This window comes from Corvus kubaryi, unplaced genomic scaffold, assembly GCF_017639235.1.
Source record: "Corvus kubaryi isolate FWS band 111438036 unplaced genomic scaffold, C.kubaryi_AGA036_p1.0 138, whole genome shotgun sequence".
Classification (NCBI taxonomy): domain Eukaryota; kingdom Metazoa; phylum Chordata; class Aves; order Passeriformes; family Corvidae; genus Corvus; species Corvus kubaryi.
In genome coordinates this window covers 2550582-2571596 of record NW_024580672.1, presented here as the reverse complement: position 1 = coordinate 2571596, position 21015 = coordinate 2550582, and the positions used below count along the sequence as shown (strand labels likewise).

The 21015-nt window shown below is 41.2% G+C and overlaps 1 long non-coding RNA gene across 3 annotated transcripts in view; it reads left to right on the top strand.

Annotated features, from left to right (window-relative positions):
• The window catches only part of LOC121659922, an 85301-nt gene that overhangs the window by 11751 nt on the left and 52535 nt on the right, over positions 1-21015 (top strand). For all 3 annotated transcript variants that reach the window (XR_006014507.1, XR_006014508.1, XR_006014506.1), the window contains exon 4: positions 14071-14250. This is a non-coding gene — a long non-coding RNA (uncharacterized LOC121659922). The remainder of the gene's footprint in view (positions 1-14070; positions 14251-21015) is intronic.

Below are 21015 nucleotides of genomic sequence, written 5' to 3'. Positions count from 1 at the left end.
GATTAGCTCAAGGCTGTGAGCCAAATAAAATACCAGAGTAAGAATTATGGCCCAAGAGATTCGATTAAGAGATTTGATAATTTCAGCAAAATTTGGTTCTTAAAAATTTCATCAGACAACACAAATGATGGCTGCCTGAATGGCAGAGGAGCCAAATAGCTTCTCTAGACTCTTCCTTTCCTTAGCCTTTGTGATAACAAGTGCTTTATGCCTAGTTATCTCAGTCCAGTTTTGGCCTCACCAACCTTTGGCACACCAGATGCTTGCTCAGTCCTCCAACATGATCAGGAGAAAAGGAGTGAGTGGTTACACTCTACCTCTACCATCTTCTCAGCAAATGGTTCAGGCCTTTCACCCCTTTCCACTGAGAGGCCTGTTAGGGTGGGTTCTGAATGCATCCACCCACTCCTACAGCCATGGTCTTCTACAAGAGAAACTCTAATGTTAGTTATGAAAGGCCTGAATCTCCTTGCCTGGTGGTCAAGGGTGACCTTTTCATCCATCTCCTCACTGGAAAGTATGAAAAGCAGACTGTCCTCTTCTGTGGGTAAGCAGGTAGAAGGGGAGGAAGCTGCAGGGACAAAAGTGTTCATTTACTCTGCACATTTATCTTACAAAAATCCTCTGTAGATTCTGTCGTCAGCAATTACTACCCAAATATACTTACTGATGATGCTGTAGGATAGGCCATAAAGCATCATATTGGAATGGGTTAGGACAGTGGGAGGAAATACTTTCTGGGCCCCCAGTGTTCATAGGTCAGAAATCATACTTGCTTTGGCCAGAGACTGACCATGAGGGGATTGGAGCACCATGAGTGTTGCTCCCCCACTGTGAGTTACTATCTTCAGAGGAGATGGCATTATCTAGCCTGTCTGGCAGGCCTAGAGCTCATGTATGCAGCAATTTAAAAAGTGGGGTGTGGCAATTTCTTTGAAGGTGTGTGAAACAAGACTGAAATCAAGCACATGAGAGATCCCACAGATACAGTACACAGGCTGAGAGCACCCTTTCCTTGGTACCAGCTATCAAGGTAAGAAAAGGTCTTCTGGCTGTGAGATAGGTTCAAAACAAACAGGTTGGTATTTTTAATGAGCTAAAGAAGCAGTCTTTGGGAAATTCATTCCCTCAGTAGAGAAACCAAAGATTGAATGATGTCTGTCTGTCACCAGATACCAGTCTCAGATCCAGAGGAAACAGAGTCCTTTGCTGCCTGGCTCTGCTGGAGCCTCAGCCCACAGTGGGCAAGTACTAGCACATCTGGGCTTTCCAAAGCCTGAGCAGGACATAGCAACCACAGTGCCTGACTCCACATCCTCCACATAGGGTATGCAGTGTGGTACACAGTACGTTTCCAGTGTGCTGTGACAGTTAGTCAGTAGCTATTAAGCAGGTGTAATGAAGGCAAAGAAGTTTTCTGTTTCCATTGTTGTCTTAAAAATACTTACCTGGGAGTGAAATGGCTCCTCACGGTTCTGCAGAGTCCAATCTTCCATTGCTGTATTATGAAAAAGGCACTGCATGGTTTGTCTTTTTAACAGAATAGTATGATCAGAGTAAAAATTAGGTCAGGCAATTGCTGAACAGGTTTTGCCACTTACTGTTGATCATCTTTCTAATAACTTTCTTTTCTCCTTCATGCTGACCTCTTCTAATAGTGAAGTCAACAGCTGTGGCTACGTGCGCAGGACATACTTTGACAGCAGCAGGACTCAACTGACAGACTCTGGAATATATCATTTCAGTAGCATCATCTGGGTCTATAGCTGGCTCTTCTACAACTGTATTGAAGGTTGAAGGCCTTGCGTGTTCTTCTTTTTATCTTCTTTCCACTACACAAGCATTGCACAGGGATCTTAAAATGTGTGTAGGAAAATGGACCTTAGGGACAGACTTTATTTCAGGGTTAGAAACACAGCTTTTTTTAATTTACAAGTGCTTGGTTGTGTGTAAATCTGTTTCCCTAACCAAACTTCACATCAAAGTATTTGAGCTGTGCTGTACTTGATGAGAGCAAGAGTGCATGTTTGTCATTGCGTAAGGGAAACAGAAATTCCTTTGGAAACAGGGAGATAGAGACCTGAACACAGCACACCTTAGAGGATTTGCTGCTAATTCATTGACAGAAAGTTTTGGGTTTTTTACATTATTGACATTCCTCCAGATGAAAACCTCTGTAACAAATGCCATTTTGAACCTCATTTATGATTGAGGCTATTTCCCAAGGGTGCTCACACTCCTTTGAAACCTCTCTGTGGGATTGAATTAGCGACTTAGGAGACTCCAGGCCACCGGGATGGAGTGCAGAAAGTGCCCAGAAGCCTAATTCGCCTCTCACAGAGCACAGACACTCCCATTGACCCCACTGCTTGAATGCCTCTGCTGTCAGAAGAGAGCCATGGCAAGAAGTCAGTCATGTATATCAGGAGGAATTTCTGCTGATCCCACACTTGGGAGAGCAAGAGAAATTCCCTGTGAGTGGGGAGACTGTCCTCAAGATCAGGATGCATCCCTGACCTTCAGTGAGAATGATTCCGTGGGTTGTTAAAAACGTTTCGTTTTCAGGAAGATTAGCTGCACCTTTCATTTGTCCTTTGAAGATTATTTTTGCTCTGTAAAGGGTTTAAAAAAATGGGAAACCAGTACAGGCACATACAAAAAAAAAAAAAGAAAACACAAGGTTATGGGAAGAAGCTGAGATTCTATCTGTTTTATTGAATGATCCTGGAATACAGTAACAAGGGGACAGTCGTGTGCTTAATCATCTCACTCTTACAAGTAGAAACGATGCTTGACAACAGAATGTACTGATATGAATGTAAGAGTTGGGGAAAGGAAAAAAACCTAAGGAACAAAATAAGCATAATATGTAAACAAAATTCTGCTAGGAGTATTTGTAGTGACAGATGCTTTGGTAGATAGGGCAAAAAATATATTCCTTTCTCCTAAAGGGAAATAGGTGGAAGTCCATCAAATAAACTTTGTCCTGGCATATTTTATTTTTGCATGGAGGAAAAGGAAAAGATCGTTTTTGATGTCAGAATTTTTTTTCTGCTGTTTTTTCCCCTCTCTGCCATACCAGAAAAAAAGATCAGGGAAGATAAGCCAGGCAAAAGAAAAAAAAAATGGAGGTGGGGAAGGGGGAAAAAAAAAGGTTACTCTGAGTATCAGAGAGGGGGCTAATTGTCAAGGTTATATCTCCACAGATGATTGATGTGAGGCTGGGTTTTTCTGTCAGCCTGTCACAAAGCAGGAATGTTTAATGTTCTCATTATTGGTTACGCTGTTGTGTATACTTCTCTGTCAGCACTGCGGACCCATCTGAACTGCCAAGGCACTTCAAAGCCCTGCAGGTCATTTATCATCCTCCTGACGCTGCGAATGTTCAGCCTCAGCTGAGTGCCAGGGATTTGTTATGACTTGAGAGCCAGCTGACAGACAGGTCTGCTGCAAAAAGGATTCCTTTTTGTCACACTGCGAAAACATCAATGTTCCTATAATGGCCTACAACTGTCAAAGGGGACTGCCACCTGACAGTTGTGTGGTCTCACTAATTTGCAGCCCGGTGACTTGTTTCCTTGAGTTTAGATTCAGTTACGGTGTCACATGCAAACAGGTCACCATCTGTCGTCCTGTGCCAGGGGGCACATGGTAGGGGGTGGAGAGGGAGAGAGAGGGAGAGAGAGAAGGAGAAAACGATGAAGTGGCAAACTGGGGGTGGGGGAGAGGCAAGGGGAAAATAAAAACGGCCATGCAAATCAAAGCTGCATCTTTATTTTAGATTCCTGTTTTCTGAGTGTTTCTAGCCCACCACAATGTGAATCTCTGAAAGTTGTGTTGAAAATTGAGGCAGGGAAAGAAAGGACCTTGCAAAGAGCCAGAGCTGGGAGGGGCGGGGGGGGGGGGAGGGTGGGGGTAGGGGAGAGGGAGAGAAATATCAGGGCTTTGTTTCCTTTCCCAGGCCATGACATGATTAATCGTTTTCTTCTGATCTAATTTTGGAACATGAAAAACAGCACATTTGTCTTGAAGAAAAATGATGTGCCGTACTGCGCAGATGGAAATTTCGAGCAATGAAAAAGATTAAAGTGAAATTCCACTCCTTAGACCTAATCATGAGTTGTAGATTATTCTGTCGTTCTAACCAGATGGTAGGCTTGATTCCACAACCCCCTTCTTATATTAATGAATACTAGACTGTTATATTTGACTTAGGTAAGTGAAATGTCTATCAAGCCTAATGGACTGCCAGCCAGCATAACACATGTTGTACCACTGAGGGTCCTTGCTGCATTTTTCATGTTTTATACTAATGTAGAACATTTTGTTTCCTACTGTTTTCCATCATTGTCACTGTTTGCTAAATATTTTCACATGTAGGGGGAAAAAAAAGTAAAAAACTTGTGTCCAGAGCTAATTTCCTCACGTTGGTCACAGCTATAATTCTACAAGTAAAACAGTCACCCGAAGCAATGCATACAAGAACTCAATAGTAACTTGATTAAGTTCCCAGTCAACAAGACTGCACTAGGCTGTATGTTAACAAACCTAATTATAGGCAGCATGGTGATAAATTGTGCAGGGTGCATGTAGCACATCTCTGAGGTCATGTCTAGAAAAGAAGTTTTGCCCCAGGGGACAGGGATGGGGTGTCATTTCTAAATAAAGTAAATGCAGGTTCACTGATGTTTCCCATTGGGTTGCCTTCCGCTTTCTGACAAATGTTTTTCTAGCAAGGGTCTCCCAAGAGATCCTTGCGAGAATGGAAGAGTGGAGGAGGAGAGGAATGAGAGGCTGGGGGATTCTCTTTAACCTTTCCAAGTGTGCAGTCCTGTGACTGCCACGTAGCTTCTTGGACTTGTCAGAGCCATGGGTACTGCTAATCGTATGTTGGGATGGGTGCCACCACTTGTGCTTACAAACCATGTTACCATTTTCAGCATGTAGCTGAACAAAATGGTACTTGTTACATACTCTGGATGTGAGAGTGGGATGGAATCTCTTCCTTGTATGTAAAGTTAAAGATAAAAATCTCTGGTTTCTCCTGTCAAAAAACCCAACAGTTGGGCCTTTGTGCCTGAGTGCTGCCCCTGGTTCTGTCGGGGAGCATGATCCCAGGTAGAGGAAGCATGCATGCACAGTGCTAATTTTAGACATTGAAAGAATCAACAGGATGCATGGATCAAGTTACTCTGCCTAGGAGAAACAAGTCCAGAAACTTGAGTAAGCAGTCAAGAGTTGTCCAAATCTGGACTTACTGAAGTATGATAGATACACTAAAGTTAATTTGCAGTTGTAATAAAAAGTTCATTTAGGCTGAATGAAGAAAAGCATCAAAATACACCTTCTAATTGAGAAACTAGGAAATCTATATGCGAAGTCTTTTTGATAATGGAATTAATTTGAAGCTTACATCATTGCTTTAGTGATTTTATTCTCAGTATTTTAAAACAGTTTCTTCAGAGTTCTGAACTCTGACAGACGTGCCTTTCTCAGTGAAGTTACCATTGATTTTAACTGCTGAATAAGGACTTTTAGACTGTGCCATAGAATAAATTCCAAATGGCCCTCCAGTGTGAGTACCCTGCACTTGGGACCTGCATTGTTGATGATTTTCCCTTTTTCTCACACACATAACATTTTTTGAAAGAATGAAGTGAGGAAGGCCTAAGCAGAATGCTCATTGTGTCTTGCCCACACTCAAGGCAAACAAATTGGAAGTCTGAAAATAGCGTGTCACAAAACACTTTTCTTTGTAATTAATTTTAATTTTTTTTTTCTTTTTTATTTGTACATATTGGCTCTATCTGAGAACATAAGCTAAAATACCAATATGCTTTCACCACATTTCTTTTATTGTTGGATTTAGATTGGGTCTTAGCTCTCCCTAAAGCTCGCTCTCAGGGGATAAAAAATTTTTATTGACGAGAATTCCTATGCAAAATATTACCTGGCAGATTTTTTTCAATTAATTTCGAACAAAACTCTCACTTGGTCCTTTTATACTCCTCTCAGTAAATGCAGGGTAAATTACCCCTTTAAAATGATCTGTACAGATTACCAGCCTGTGTAGTTCCTAACCTCTGGGGAAAACTGACTTTTTGCAGTGCTGCTTCTCTTCTGTGCAGGGCATGTGGAGCTGACTTGGCAGTGAAGGGAAAGTAATTTGTTCCTGACAAGGGCCAGTTGCAGACTATTTCTTCACTGGAAGAAAGTGACAATCAAGCAGGAAATTGTGACTGCAGTTCCTTATTTGAACTGATCCTTCTTAGGAGCTGGTAGACATATCTTAACTTAGCCTTTAGCTTGTTTTCCTCAGTCTCACAGCTTTGCTTTCCATGAAATGTCAAGGACCTCGAATTCCTGCAGTGTTTACAGTTTGGCCTGTGGAATTTGCGGCCTGCTCAGAGTGTTGCAGATTTACAATTATATTGTGAAGGTAACACAGGAGAGGTAGGCATTCCTCTTCCTGGTAGCATTTCCCAGAAATGGCTGCAGTTTGGGGAGAGGACTTTGACCTACTGAGGAAGAGTAGCACATCTGGAAGGGAGAGTAAGCTGTCTGTTGCTGTTGAATCCTTATGAAGCCGACTTGTTTCTAAGTGTGGGGACAGAAGGATGGATGGAAGGCTATGTTATAGCTATAGGTAAGCCTCAGAAAGCATTTGTCTTCCTGGAAAAGTGTATTACAGCCTTTCTGGTCTGCAGTGGGTTATCACCCTGCTGTAGCTTTGATCGATGGCAAGTGATGGCAGCAGGAAATAAAGGTCCACTCTTTGTGTTCAGGAACACTGCCTAGGAGGGCAGGACCCTGACTGGATGGAACATCTCTATCGGTTTGGAAGCAGGTTGCCTATAGCAGGGTCAGCAAGATGTTTGCCAGTGTCTGCGTGTCCAAACTCTGCATAAGTGCTCAGAGCTGGGGTGCTTGTACCCATGAATCAATCAATTTGCCCAGAGAGGGCTGACAGCTCTGAAACAACCTGATGTCAGCTTTCTGCAAACATGAATTCATGGCTCTTAGCATTTCTTACGGGATATCACTTCCTCGTGTGGCAGATGCCTTTCTAATATTCTAGGCCAACCACAGACGGATTTGCACGCTACCACCACACACCCTACCTTTCATTGCCTGTTCCCTGTTTTACTTCAGAGAAAATTACTCTATTCATCTTTCTGACATGAGGCTCAGATCATCAGATGCCAAAGCCATTCCCCCCTAGGTGAAGTGTCTCCCTCTGGTGGGCCTGGGGGCAAGGGAGGAAGGAACAAGCTCTTTCTCATCTGAACTGCAAAGCCATCACTTAGAATAGTTGTCATGTGAGAGGTGACAAGTCTCTTTTTTTTCCCTCTACTGTTTATTTCCATTTAAGCGTATTCCCAAATTCCTGTTCTCCATGCACTCTTCTTGCTTTTGTACCCAGTAACTTTCAGCAGTTTTTTCCTTTTCTTTCAGATGTGCTCAAGACACAGCAGAAGTTGATACAATCTAATAAAAACTTCCCTGTTTGCTCTATCATAAAATGCAGTGCCTGGTGTGTTCATTGCCCTCCTGTCATCAAGTGCCAGCTTCAGCAGGACTTAGTACTCCAGGTTCTTCCTGCTGTCATTTTCACTTCTCCCCAAGGACTAAACATTTAAAACCCGAGAAATGCTAACTGAGGTGCTAAGTAACACTTGAACCACGCTGATCTTGGGTAAACAATTCCCAGAGTGTTACCATTCCTGATGTTGAAAGAACAGATCAGTGAAAGAAAAGAATGTGCATACAAATTCTCAATAATCAGGCAGCCAGCTGATTTCTAAATATTGAAAGATTCCCTTAGAAGACACCAATTTTGTTTATGTTTAAAATGACACACAGGCTACAGAGCCTTTACCATTTACTCATTTAAGACTTTTACCCAATTTTTAATAGGAGTTAATGGTTTAAGGCTCAATTTAGAGGGAGAATACCGCGTTCTTTTTTTTTTTTTTTGGTCTATTTCTTATGTAAATATTTCTATATTTAAACTTTTCTTCATTAAAGTGATTTTTGCAGTCTACACAGCAGACAAGTAAGAAGAAAGACTGCCCATCACCCTTTGAGCAGAACATTTTTTGCCCCAATACATGCCTATATGGTAGGTTATATCAGGTGCTGAAGAAACACCTTATCTTTTGTTGGCCAGATGACAGCCTTTCAGCATAAGAGCGGGTATATATTTTTATTAAGAGGTAAAGCAGCAACATTTCTTGCTTAAACAGGGCTTTAGACTCCCATCTCCTTCCAGAGCATAGGTTGGGTTGTATGAGGCCCTGACTGGCCTTCAGAGCTCTGGTGAGGCTCACCTGAGGCCCTGTCCCACAGCCCTGGCCTGCACGTCGAGGCCGACTCAGCCTTGGGCAGTGAGCTTGGTCCCCTAAGCCAAGTTATAGGTGTTCCAGTGCCATCCAGCCATTGCTCTGGCTTGCTGACTGGCTTTCTGGGGTGGACTCCAGTCCTGCCCTGCAAGGTAATTTTGCCTCCTGTCCTGTATCCCATGTGTACCTTAGACCTGTATCACAAACCCATTTTCAGCCTCCTCTCTTGATTGTGCTTCCTGGGAGGATGCTGCCATTGCCTCTTTATCTCACCTAGTCTGGCACTGTCAGTGGACCCCATTACAACCACCAGCCTGATCCTTTTCAGGCAATGTGGAGCTTCACTCAAGTTACCCTCATTTCCCAGCTTCTCCTCTCCTTGGAGAAGCCCTTCTCTTTCTGCTTCCTGATGAGTGGCTCCATTTAGGATTCATGTGTGCAGTGCAGCAGGAGAGCTCACAGGCAGCCTGCCTTTAGTCAAGGTCTGACCTTTTCATGGGCCTGTTCCATGTTCCTTGCTCAAGAAAAGCAGGGTCTGCTTGAACATCTCACTGCTATACATGGTACCATGAGCAGTGGGTTTTCAAGGGGCTGGAGAAGAAGTCTGCTCCTGATTCTACTTGGTTTTCCAATTGTATGAGCAGTTGCTGCTTCAAAATGGAATCTTTTTGTTTTCAGTAGACACAGAGCTCTTTATCTTGCTGTGTGACTTTGTGCAGATTCAAAATGGCTTCCTGTCCCCATTCGTTAGTGGAAGGGATAGATTTTCCCTGGTGTGGTGCCAAATTTATATAGAATTTGAAATGTTCTTCTAGATGAGATGCTGTGTTCTGTAATGCTCAAGGAGCACATAATATCTTTGGGGATATATGTATAAATACACTGGTATATGAAGAAAAACCCCACAGGATTTTTAAACGAAACAGTTGAATATCTAGCCTGGATCCTAGTTTCTGTTGTTTTCTAGAAGAATACATTCACAGTAAATTCATACCAAATTTCTCAGAAAATCTGACAGAAGAGTACTTGAAGAAAGGCTTCAGCATTATTGCTGACTAGCTAACATAAGCTGAGAATAGTATATGACTGTGGTGAAATACTCATGTTTCCTTAGTCCTGCTTCTTTCTCTTTCTGGGGTGTTGGTTCTGAGAGCACATATAAGCCAATGGTTTTACCACATTGCTAAAATTAATCTCCAGATCGATGTAAAAGTAATTGCAGAATTCTACTTTTATGGAGAATAGTAGACAGTGGAAATAAGGAAATCTTTCCTACCTCTATCCTATAACATGAGTGTTTATAAACTCTAACCCAGGTTGGTCTCAGGGTAAGGAAATATAGGTCAAACCTGTGATTTATATGATCAACTACAGAATTTAAATACTAAGTTCTTATTAATCTAAATGTGTATTTGTTAGCTAAATCCCCATATCTTTCAAAAATATGCCAGTGTTCTACTACTCATTTTGTCACGTTTGTATATAGTGACAGATTTTGTAAAACTACTTTCATAAATGAACAAAACCCCAAATGTACATCACTAAAAACTTAGAAGACAAACTGATTAGATTTCCTGTGGTAGAATTGCATTATCAAATAAAACACAGGTTTTGAAATGAAACACCCTGAAAGAAATACAGTTGGCTGAAAATTCCCATAATGAGAAATCCATGAGCCTAAATATTTGGTGTTCCTGATTTGCTCACTTCCTCAGGTTAATGTTTCTTCAACATGTTTCCAGTTCTTTTTTTTTCAGCTGAATTGCTTGTTGTACTTTCAAAGGTGATGATTTGCAAATGATGATTTCCATCCTACTGTATTCTGTGTATGGCAGAATGTCCATCAAGTTGCCTCTAGGTGACATTAGTAGTGCAATCATTCAAAATGCAGCCTGACAGCATTTCAATCAATTCACTTTTCAACACTAGACATCAAATATACATTGCAAACCCAGCACCTGCTGTACTTGTAGTGTGACATCAAATAGGTTAGCCTCGGGTCCTAAGACAGCGGCTGTCTCTTGAACTGCTGCATTAAGGAGTGACTTTGGCAATGATACTCTTGGAGATTAACACCACCAAAACTGGCTCTCGACCTACAATACAGTATAATCCCTTTACTCCTTGTGTTTCTCTCTCAGCACAGCCCACAGGAGCTCTGTGTCTGCTAGATGAGTCAGCCACAGAGCCCAGCTCTTAACCTCATCCTGTAGAGCTTCGTATTTACAGCAAAGGTGTGAGCAGAATGGCAGCCACGCATTTGTAAAAGCTTGTCCCAGGTCTGAGCTCCTTGGGGTAGCTTCCTCTTTTTTGCAACAACTGCATTGCAGTACCCCCTGAGGCACCTTGAGGTTGCAAATTTTGCAACTCTTCATGAGGTCTTGGTGATTGTATCAAGACCTGCTCTTTTGAAAGAGCAGGGGAAGCACGTAGGATAACATCCAGCTCTTGTCACACTGCTCTTGAGATGAAGAGGCCTGGCTACTGCCATCTCAGGACTTTGTCTTTTGCTTGGAATCGAAAACAGATTAGTTAGTGATGTCCTTGAAAGTTCTCAGTATACTTCTGTGCTTTGGGCTGAGGTAAGGTCTATTCCTTGACCCACAACAACCTATACTGTGTGTACTGAATCTTCTGAGTCAGATCCGTAATTCCCTTTAATTGAGAGGACAACTAGCTACCGTCAAACACCATGGAGGTGCCTGACAAAGCAGACACAGTGCCCAGGATTTCAAGTTCAGAGAAATAAAAAAGGTGTGCCAGCACTCATAAACCTTAGGAGGACAGTGTGAATCCCCTTCCTTTTTTGTGTTTGCTAATCAGGCTTTGGTGCTGATGGCATAAATCAGGAAGATGAACAGCTGAGAGATGAATCAGATAAAACAGTACTGTAAAGGCATTGTCAGCTGGTCATAATAGCGGCATGGGCAAGGGCATGCAGGCCACTGTGGGACTCAGGCACAGTTTGGGCCTTCTGAGGTGACCCTAGGAGACAGGAGTGGGGATCCATGTGTGACAGGTTTAGAAAGAGAGAGTTTTACTGTGGCCTATTTACCATGTGCCTCACCACCACCCCTACTAGTGCTGTAATAGATGTGATCTTTTGTGCCTAGAGGGACAACACCAGGTCCAGTCCTGATTCAATTCCAGGTACTAGGCAGAATGGTGCTGATCACATAATCACCTCAATCCTAGAGGCAGGGATTGCAGGATTGCGTTTCCTATGCAGGGCATCTCCCTCTCAGTGTGCACAGTGAAGAGGTGACCAGCTGGCCTCAACATTAGTTCTGAGCCCACAGTGGGCAGGAGATTTGTGTCCCCTCACCCTGCAGGAACTGCCTGCAGTCACACTCCTGGAGATCCACAGAGGGCACTGCCCTGCTTATTGCTGCCACTCTTGCTGAGAGATGCTCCACATCAGGAATGTGAGTGCAGCAGGAGATACACATCCCAAGTGGCGCAAAAGAGGTTAATGTAGTACCCAATAACCTTCACAGATGAATCAAACAGCTGAGCTGAAAAAGCTGTCATAAATATTTGCATCCCTAGCAAAGTTAATGGGGGAAGAGGAATGCTCTCTTAGAAGATGAAGCAGTATAGGGACAGACTTCAGAAAGGCAGGAAATTGGATGGGGTGGGAGAGATTATTCAGAGCTATTAACTCAGTATGGAGGGATGATTTTGTTGAGGAGTGACTGCATCTCTTCGCAGTGGAAATGTTTGGCTCTGGAGATAGACAGACTGGATGCTGGTAAATCCCAGGTTAGGTCAAGGTGCTCCCTGCAGGCCTGCTCATTCTGCTCTTTGGGACGTTCAGCTGGCTGGTGCAGTTTCATCCTGCAGGCTCACAGATGGTAAAAGGACTCACAAGCCAGACTGAGTGCTTGCTGGGGACACAGATGTGCTCTGAAGATTGCTTTGGTATTTATGTGAAACAACTGCTTTTTATTAAGTGTTGAAACTAATAATAAATAATCATAAATTATTTTCGTGTATTAAATTGTTGACATAACACCAACACAAATATTTCTTAGGAAAGTGAACAAACATATAAAGCTACATTACTTTCTAAATGAATTCATTAGTATTTATTACAATTACAATCAATCATTAAGCATTATGATGACGTGCTTGGAGACTGGATTTTTTTTTTTGCTATTATTAATAATTTTAATTACCTACTTTAAGTACTGGTTATTTCCCACAGATATCCCTGGGCACTAATTTTTATACAGCTTCGAAAATACACTGGTTTTGGTTTGGGTAGCTTTGTAGTACACCATAAATTGCTGAAAATAATTTCCTTGTTGTTAAGCGGATACAGAAGCTCTGGATGTCCGTCAATCAGTTATGACCTAGCTTGGGAGAGCTGGTTTATATTGTGCAATAGGAAATTTATTTCTCCAAAGTTTTATGCATCGTATCCAAAATGCCAAGAGGCCAGGTTTGCCCATGGAACTGATTTTTATGTCCTTCATGCCATCAAACAAGAGTTTATATGCTCAAAAGCTTGCTGCCCCTATACCTAATTTGTCTAACAAGACATAGTGTCTAGAACAGGTTGCTCAGAGAAGTTGGGGATGTCCCATCCCTGGAAGTGTTCAAGACCAGGTTGGATGGGGCTCTGAGCAGCCTGGTATAGAGAAAGGTGTTCCTTTCCACAGTAGAGGAGTTAGAACTAGAGGACCTTAAATGTCTCTTTCAACCCAAACTGTTGTATGATTATTGCCTCAAAAGTGTCTGGAGATTGTGATAGTCTCACTGTTGGACCTATAAGTATTTCTGATGCTAACCTGGTTGACCCTACTACACTCTTGCAGGTGTCCAGTAATTAGACTTATTACATAGTATTCAGTCAATTTTCAGGTATCTTAATTTGTTAAACAGAAGCATAACCCAAGTGTAATTTTTTGACTTGTCATCACAGGCCTTCACATCCTCAAATCTGTTCTCTAGTTCTTTTCCCTTGAGCCTCCTCTAGCACCTCTACACTCTGCTCTCTCAAGTTGTTCCTTCTGACTCCTTAGCTTCCTGGCTGATGTGTCATGCTTGGGACACACCAACTCTAACAAAGATATAAGCATTTTCACTTCTCAATTGCCACACTTAACTTCGCACACAGTATCTCAGTCAAAACGGAGATGCCTGGGCAGCTGTACCCCTGGCCCCACCCAACCTTACCCTCTTCTGTGGTACTCCAGCATCCCCTGAACTCCAGTTGTCCTTACAGCCTTCCACAGGTCCTCTGCTGATAGGAGCAGTGGCAGCTGGGTGGTGTTGCCATCCCGCCAGCGCTCAGGCAATCAGCCTATGCCCTGTAACCACAGTGAATGAAGGCATAAACAAGGACAACTGAATTGATTTGGTGCTGATACTCAGCTGTTGAACCAATCATCAGACTATAAAAGCAGTGAGGTGGATTAACAAAGTATTTTACATGTTACTTGGGAGTAAAGGCATTGTCTGTGCATGGTAGGGTTGCTTTATGGTACCTTTTAAAATGCTTTATGCTAGAGCAAAGCATAGTTATTCTAGCTTTACTAGAAGTGGGATTTTAAAATACATGTAGTTAAATTTTTACACATTCTTAATAACTTCAGTGCTACTAAATAAATAGATAGTGGACGTTCTAAATAGGTTTGCCTATTTGGAGGGAGTGAGGGGAGGGATGTCATAGTCGGGTTCCTTTTAGGTTGCTCATTCTTTTTTCCTTGTATTTTCAACACAGAGAAGTGAATGAATTCCTCATGAAAGGTGCTGTATGGACAACTCCTTTTTATCTTCACAAGTCCTGGAGAAACAGCAGTGGATTCCCCTGCCTTACTTCACCCCTAGGCTGGTCCTCTCCATGTGTCTCTCACATAAGGAACTGTTTGATTGCTCTCCATTTCTGTTTCGAAAATCCAAAGTAAGTGCTTCACAGGAGTGTTTTCTCCCCTTAGTTTTTCACTCATTCAGAGTGGTTGGTCATTGAGTAGGTATGATCAGGTCAGCAGATACAGATCTACAAATGTTTAGCTGATGTTGATAGCTTGTATTACCAATAAGTGTGCAATTCTACTAATGGTATCTAACAATCATTTTGTTAAAGTGTTTTCTAACCAGTAATATAACAAGTTGCCTAGAATTTTCTAAATAAGGTTATATATTATAAATATGCCTTGATTCAGCAGAAATATAATTTTATAAAATCAAGTTTCTTCATGCTTTTAGTCTTGATGAATTTACAGTAGTGTTTTCCCTCTAGCAGGACTTGACTGAGATGGGATCTTTTGCCTTCCATTATAACAATTAAATTTCTTTTTTCACATTTTAACCAGTAATTTGTTGCAAAGCACTTTGATATGGTCTGCTCAGATGGAATACATTACAGAAGGATTTTATTGCTGTCAAAATGGCGTGAATGCTTAAAAACATAAATAATAATTCGAATTTAGAAATAACTTGGCTTTAGCTGGCTTTATGCTGTTGTTGCTCAATGCTGCACTGTTTGAAAGATTTGGTCACAATCTGGAACCCTCCTGTGCTAGAAGCTGTATTGGCACTGGACAAAAAGGTAGCACTGCTCTGAAGTGCTTAGTGTTCCCACAAACACTTATGCAATTAAGTTGGAGGCTCCATTTGTTTGCTTGTTTTAATGCTTGCTCTGGCTTTTTAGTTCTCCTCTTTCATGAATGATAATGAAAATTTATATTGAATGCACATGTTTTAACTGCCTAGAATGCACCTAGGCAACCTGTGAAGGTGTTTTCCCCTGAAGTTAAGGAAAACTCTTCTCTTTACTTCTCTTTTTGCAGTGATTTCTTTGACTATCTTACTTTATGTTCTTAACATAAGTACCAAAAAAAAATGTAAAGCTGAATGAGGGTGAATGCCACTGATGAGTGACTAGAAGTATACTTCAAAATGGACATGGTCATCCTCAACTTCTTCTAAGCAACCCTTACCTGACCTTCAAAACCAGAACTACAAAATATGACATTTTCAAATAGGGAAAAAAGTTGTGGTTGTTTCACTGCTAATACTTGTGTTGTGTGGATAATTGTTCTATAACATGGGAGGCAAAATTAGAAAGCCCAAGTCATTGGTGATAAGAAAGCAACAGCAGCCACAAACCTGCCACTGAGGAAATTTATAGCAGGGAACTGCCACAGAAGAGGGAAGTATATTCATGATGCTAGGGTCAATCTCATTGACTTTGTCTTGGCCCAAGCTATGTTTCCACCTGTTGCTTTCTATGCCTGTGAATTCCCCAAAACTGCCCTAAGTATGAAACAAATCCGTTTTGGTCTGCAAGCAGTATTTCAATCTTTTAGGATTGGGAATACTTGTTCTGCTTATTAATTTTGTGCTTTAGGTGAATTCATACAGATGGTGAGATAGGGTAAGAAGATTTATGTTGAGATTTATTGAGGGAGCCTATTTTTCCCCTCCTGGCTGACATCAATAGGGTTGTGTGGTCTATTCACTTTGTCACAAAGTGCACCCTGAGAAAGTACGGAGAGGGCCCTGATTGCAGTCCTGCCTTTGAACAGGTCACAACTCCATTGTTCTGGAACAATAGAGGTTTTATAAACAAAGTCTGACTAGAAAGATTGTGAGTTATGACACTACAAAGAGCCTTGCTGAAAGCAAACAAGGCAAAAAAGAAACAGGGTAAGGCATAGAAAAATGCTTATAAACAATAAGTTAAGTCCCAGGTCTTGAGCAATATATTGATGCTGGAGGAACTGTGCCACCTTACAGAATGCTGAGGTTGGCCTGTTAGTGTTTACACCACACAGGGTATGTGCTGTGTAATTACAGTGAAAATAAATGCATACACACAAGTACTTAAAAACCTGGTTACTACTGGCTTCAAAGGGATTACTTGTATGCTTCAAGTTAGGCATAAACATAGGCTTCCTGTTGGGGACCTGAAAGAGGCTGTGGATGATGTCCTCTCCCTGCATTTTCTATCGCAGTCACCTCATGGTCCTTTAAGTACTATTTCCAATGGTCACCTGTTGCCTTTCATCATAAATTTAGCACTACCCCTGCAAACTCTCCCCTTGGCAAGGCCTGCTGCAGTTACTCGTGTGAAAGTATTTTTGCAATACTGGGACTTACTCTTTTGAAGCATGACTGTCTTTTCACTTCGCAACATGCAGTACCTGGTGTAACAGGTGCCCTGTGTGTGTAGAGCAATGCAAGTGAGTTATGGGTGGCACAAGTGAAGGATGCTCTGGGAAATCCAGAGCATGAAAGGAAGCCTCTTGAATTCAAGCAGCTCATGTGTTGAAGGCATTCAGACTCGTATATATTTGAAATTAAAAATAATAAAACTATGATAATTTGGTTAATTTATCTTTATGCACAGATATTTATGTGGTCTTTTTATCTAGGTATTATTCAGTAGAGAAAAAGTTATTAGCATTTTAATCCATCCCACCAAAACCAAGAAACTTTCCCTCTTTGGTACTAGCCTAGAAACATTTTTTTTTTTCCCTTCCCTCTTGGAACTGTAGGTACCTGAAAAAATAAGCTCATATTACTTTGTTATATGAGCTGCTAAAGTTTCTAATTTTGGTTGCTAGTGCCCAGAGGACGAGTAATCAGTTATTAAGCTAATCAGCCTTATGTTGTAGTGCATCAGTTTGATGAGGTCAGTGTTAAAAATCTGGAATAAGTATTTGCAACCTTCCTGTGTTAGTGGAATGTAATGCTTTTCCATGTGAAGATGAATTTAACAAGCAGCTTTAATCCAAGACTGGGAGGAGAGAAGGAGGGGGGTCATGGCAGAAGAGATTGAAACTCCCTGTGTACTAGACTTCCACCCCATAGGTATGGCAAGAGATTATTACCAAACAAAGGATTCAGCATGTATTCCAGTAAAGCAGGTAGTTAGAATGTTAGGCAATAACAATTTAAGAAATGCCCCTTTTCTGCTCTCTTTTAAAATGCATCTAAAAATAATATCCAAGAAGGCCATATGCAACTTTTTAGAAGCATTATAGTGAACTTGCTCTCATTTGTTAATAAGTGGATAATGGAAGATTAAAAGTATCCTCCTGCTATTTTGTTTTGCTTTTTAACTAAATTTTAAATGGTGTTGGTTATTTGTTAGTATATGATGTCTACTTACTCAAAGTATGAAGCAAGGTTTTTAGATAAAAAGCAGGTAACTAGGACAGGACAGAAAACTAATTATACAGGAAAACACTGCAGTTCAAGTTTCTAGTAGGTGGAGCTCAGAGTCTCTTGGACTCATTAGTTCTGATGAGCATGTTTTTACTACAAAACTGGATGCCAGAGTTTCTGCACCAGGCTTGTTTGAGGTGGGGAACAGAGGCTGTCCAGGTTTATCAAGCTGAATTTTGCATTCTGCAGCCTTAACCAGTCTGAAGCTAATTAGCAGCCTCTACACAATAAGGCCACAAGTCATTAATCATAGGAGATGAGAGCAGTCAGCCCCCCATCCTTGACATTTCAAGAGAAGTCTTCTCTTGCATTCTTTTTTTTTTTTGTGATGGGGCTTCAAAAGTCGCAAGATTGCTTTTCATGGTCAATAGTGTGTGAAGTAGAAGCCATGTCTTGATGTGACAGACAAGGGACCACTGTTCAAAGACCTATTGGACTATTTTTTATTTCTTTCCACCTCAGGCGGGTCCGGGGCCGCCAAATGCTGTCCTCTAATAGAATGGAGTCAACTGATGACTTTATTTGCTTTGAGTTGAAGCATAGTTCAGCTGGGAATAAAAAAAAGTTCTAACAAGTATGATTTTTGTTAGAGCAAAATTCAAGTTTTTTACAAAGCTGCTTAGTTCTTTTTAAAAGTTACAATCCTTTCTTATGCGCAGCTAATGAGGAATGAAAGTCCTTTTACATGCCTAATACAGTGTGTCTTGAAATCCAATGCTAACAGCTGCAGGCTAAGCACTAGGAAACCCTTGCAGGAAAAAATATTACATTTCTTGAGGCTGTTGATCCAACTTCTTACAAACAACCTGGAGTAGTAAATTTAAATAATAGGTTTGTTTTCTTTAATGACACTGAGAATTAGATGATGTGTTATATTTTATTCTCTGGGCAGAAGATGTGTAATTCTATCTGTACTACTCCCACAATAAGGGACGGGTGATGTCTGTATGCCTGATGCCTGTCTAGCAGGTCTTACTCCCTAGCTGTCCATAGCATGTCCTTGCACCTGTTGCATCACTGCTTCAGGCTGAGATGTTTACTACAATATTATGGCCATTTCAGAGCTTCTGGCTGGGACAGCTGTGGAGAGGAGGTGTTTTTATACGTAACAAATATGTTCATACAGTCTTCTGTTGTTAATCATTGAATTTTCACTATGAGCAAAACTGTTTTGTTGAAGGATAGGTTTTAGAAATATTTCTTGAAGACCTAAATGTCTCCCTCAAGGCCTCTTTTTTATCCTATTGGGCTATGTGGACTTTGTTGATTTACTTAAGGAATTGGAGTAACATTCAGAACAGGTAATAGGCTTTTGTCTGTACAACTCTCCAGGAGTTCCTTGTTCTACCAGGCACTATACCAAATTCAACATCCATCCCTGTACCTGGAGTTGTCCACTGCAGACTGGGAGTGGCTTTTAGAAGGTGTTAGCTCAAGCAGCAAAGCTGTATGGTGACAAAGCACTGCACAGTGCTGCCAGCAGTCTGGGCACACTAAGATCTAGTGCTCCTCTATGAGCAGTGCCAGTTGTGCTTTGATTTGTTTATTTCTCCAGTTTGGAGAGTTAAAATAATTGAAAGGCTGTTTGGTTTGGAGTTTTGTCATTGTTATGTTAGTTTCTTTTCCTGTTACCAATCCTTGAGATAAAAACTGAAAATGAGGAAACAAAAGTTGTATTAGGAGGTTCAAACAAATTCAACTAGCGCTCTATCTCTAGAAGCTCGGCAAGCAGCTGTCTATAGCTGTAATATGGCTTTATGTTATTGCATTTACTTCTCTGAATCAGCAGTGGATTTGGTCCTTGCACTGCTGTTCTATTTCAGTAAGAATGGTGTCTTCAAGGTGCTTCTTGTGCATATTCTATACATCTGGTGAGGTCATGAGATGATCACTTTGGGTGACAACTGGGAGAAGATAAACCCAATCATAAGTCTATGGATGAAAATTTAGCTCTAGATAAGACTTCGACATGAGAAGGCCTGTGTTTTGATGCCTGAATGGGGCACTTTTATGTGTTGTTTTCTTCTGGGACCAAGGTTGTGCAGCCCTGTTAAGTGCCACCTTTTCATTGTATTTTTGTTTTTTATCCCCTCCTTTAAACTTGCATATTCCCATGCTCACCCCTTACTTTCCAGTTCTCTGTTTCTGAAATGTGAACCCAGTGACATTCTAGTTTGCACCAGGCTTTCTATGCTGGCCTAAGCGAGCCTGGCAATTATGCATCCCGAAGGTAAAAAGGCACCATGCAGAAACTTGAGCAAAAAATTGGTATGAGCACTGAAAGAGCCATTAAATTCCTCCTGTCATATCAGTGAAACTGTACACACTTTGAAAAATTTCCCCTAATATATCTTTAAACCATAGACCATAGCATTGGTTATGGTCTACAGTATCAACTCTTACATTTCAATAAGAGGGCATTTTCTTTCTTTTTGTCTCTAATACAAGGGGTGGGGGAGGAAATATGACATGCATCTACATAAAAATAAATTTGTAGTGAAATCACATTAAGGATTTGACTAAGCCCACACAAGCAGAGAGTTAAGACTGATATTCTGTCATTACCTCAGTTCATTACATCTTGGGGTTTTGTTACTCATGTAATTTGTAAGATCACCCACTGTCTGGAGAATCCTATACTACCTGGAAACAAAGGGAAGTGTTATGTTGTAGCTTTACCTCTAAAATTTTCCTGCTTTGCCAGCTTTCCTCAGTGTTACCATAAAACAGTTCCTGGTGACTTATATGTATTAATGGCATTAATTAAACTATCAGCACAGCTGAATGGGAGAAAATGCGTCTTCTGAACTTGTTTCTTGAATAGGAGTAAATGCCTCATTAATCTTAAGCATCAACCCAAGAACACTGTGTTTGTTAGATAGAATAATAAATGACTTTACAGGAAATACACAATAGCAGATGCTGGAATGCATCCATTCATTAGTCACTGTGCATAAATATCCCCTTATTTCCATGAAGAGACATTTAATGGAGGGCCAGTCTGACAAACACACACAAGCTTTCACTCACTCACTGAGAAAACGGAAGGGAGAAAATGTCCTACAAATTTGCCTGCTGAACACCAAGTATCACATACTGTATGTGTGCTTTTTCTGCTCCTTGCCCATCTTTTGTCAAGGCAAAACTGTTGGACAGGTTTTGAAAGCCCATAAGGCATTACAGTTATATCTACTTCTTGGTTGCAAAGTCTGGGTCACTGCTGTGTCGCTTGCAGGCAATCACCAACTTTACTCAAAGCCCAGTTGAGTGCCTGGTGAAGTCAAAGGAAGGCTATTTGCTTCAGAACCTTACAAGAAAATATTGTTGGGTTTGGTTTTAATCATTGCTCCCAAGATACTAAGAAACAAGCAAACAAGCCTATTTCAGTGAGTAATAATGAATGTAGAAAAAAAGAGTTGTTCCCCTCCCACAACCCTGCTGTCTGTCAGCTTTTGTAAGCTTATATGTACCTCCTAGTCTTGTAAAGTAACCG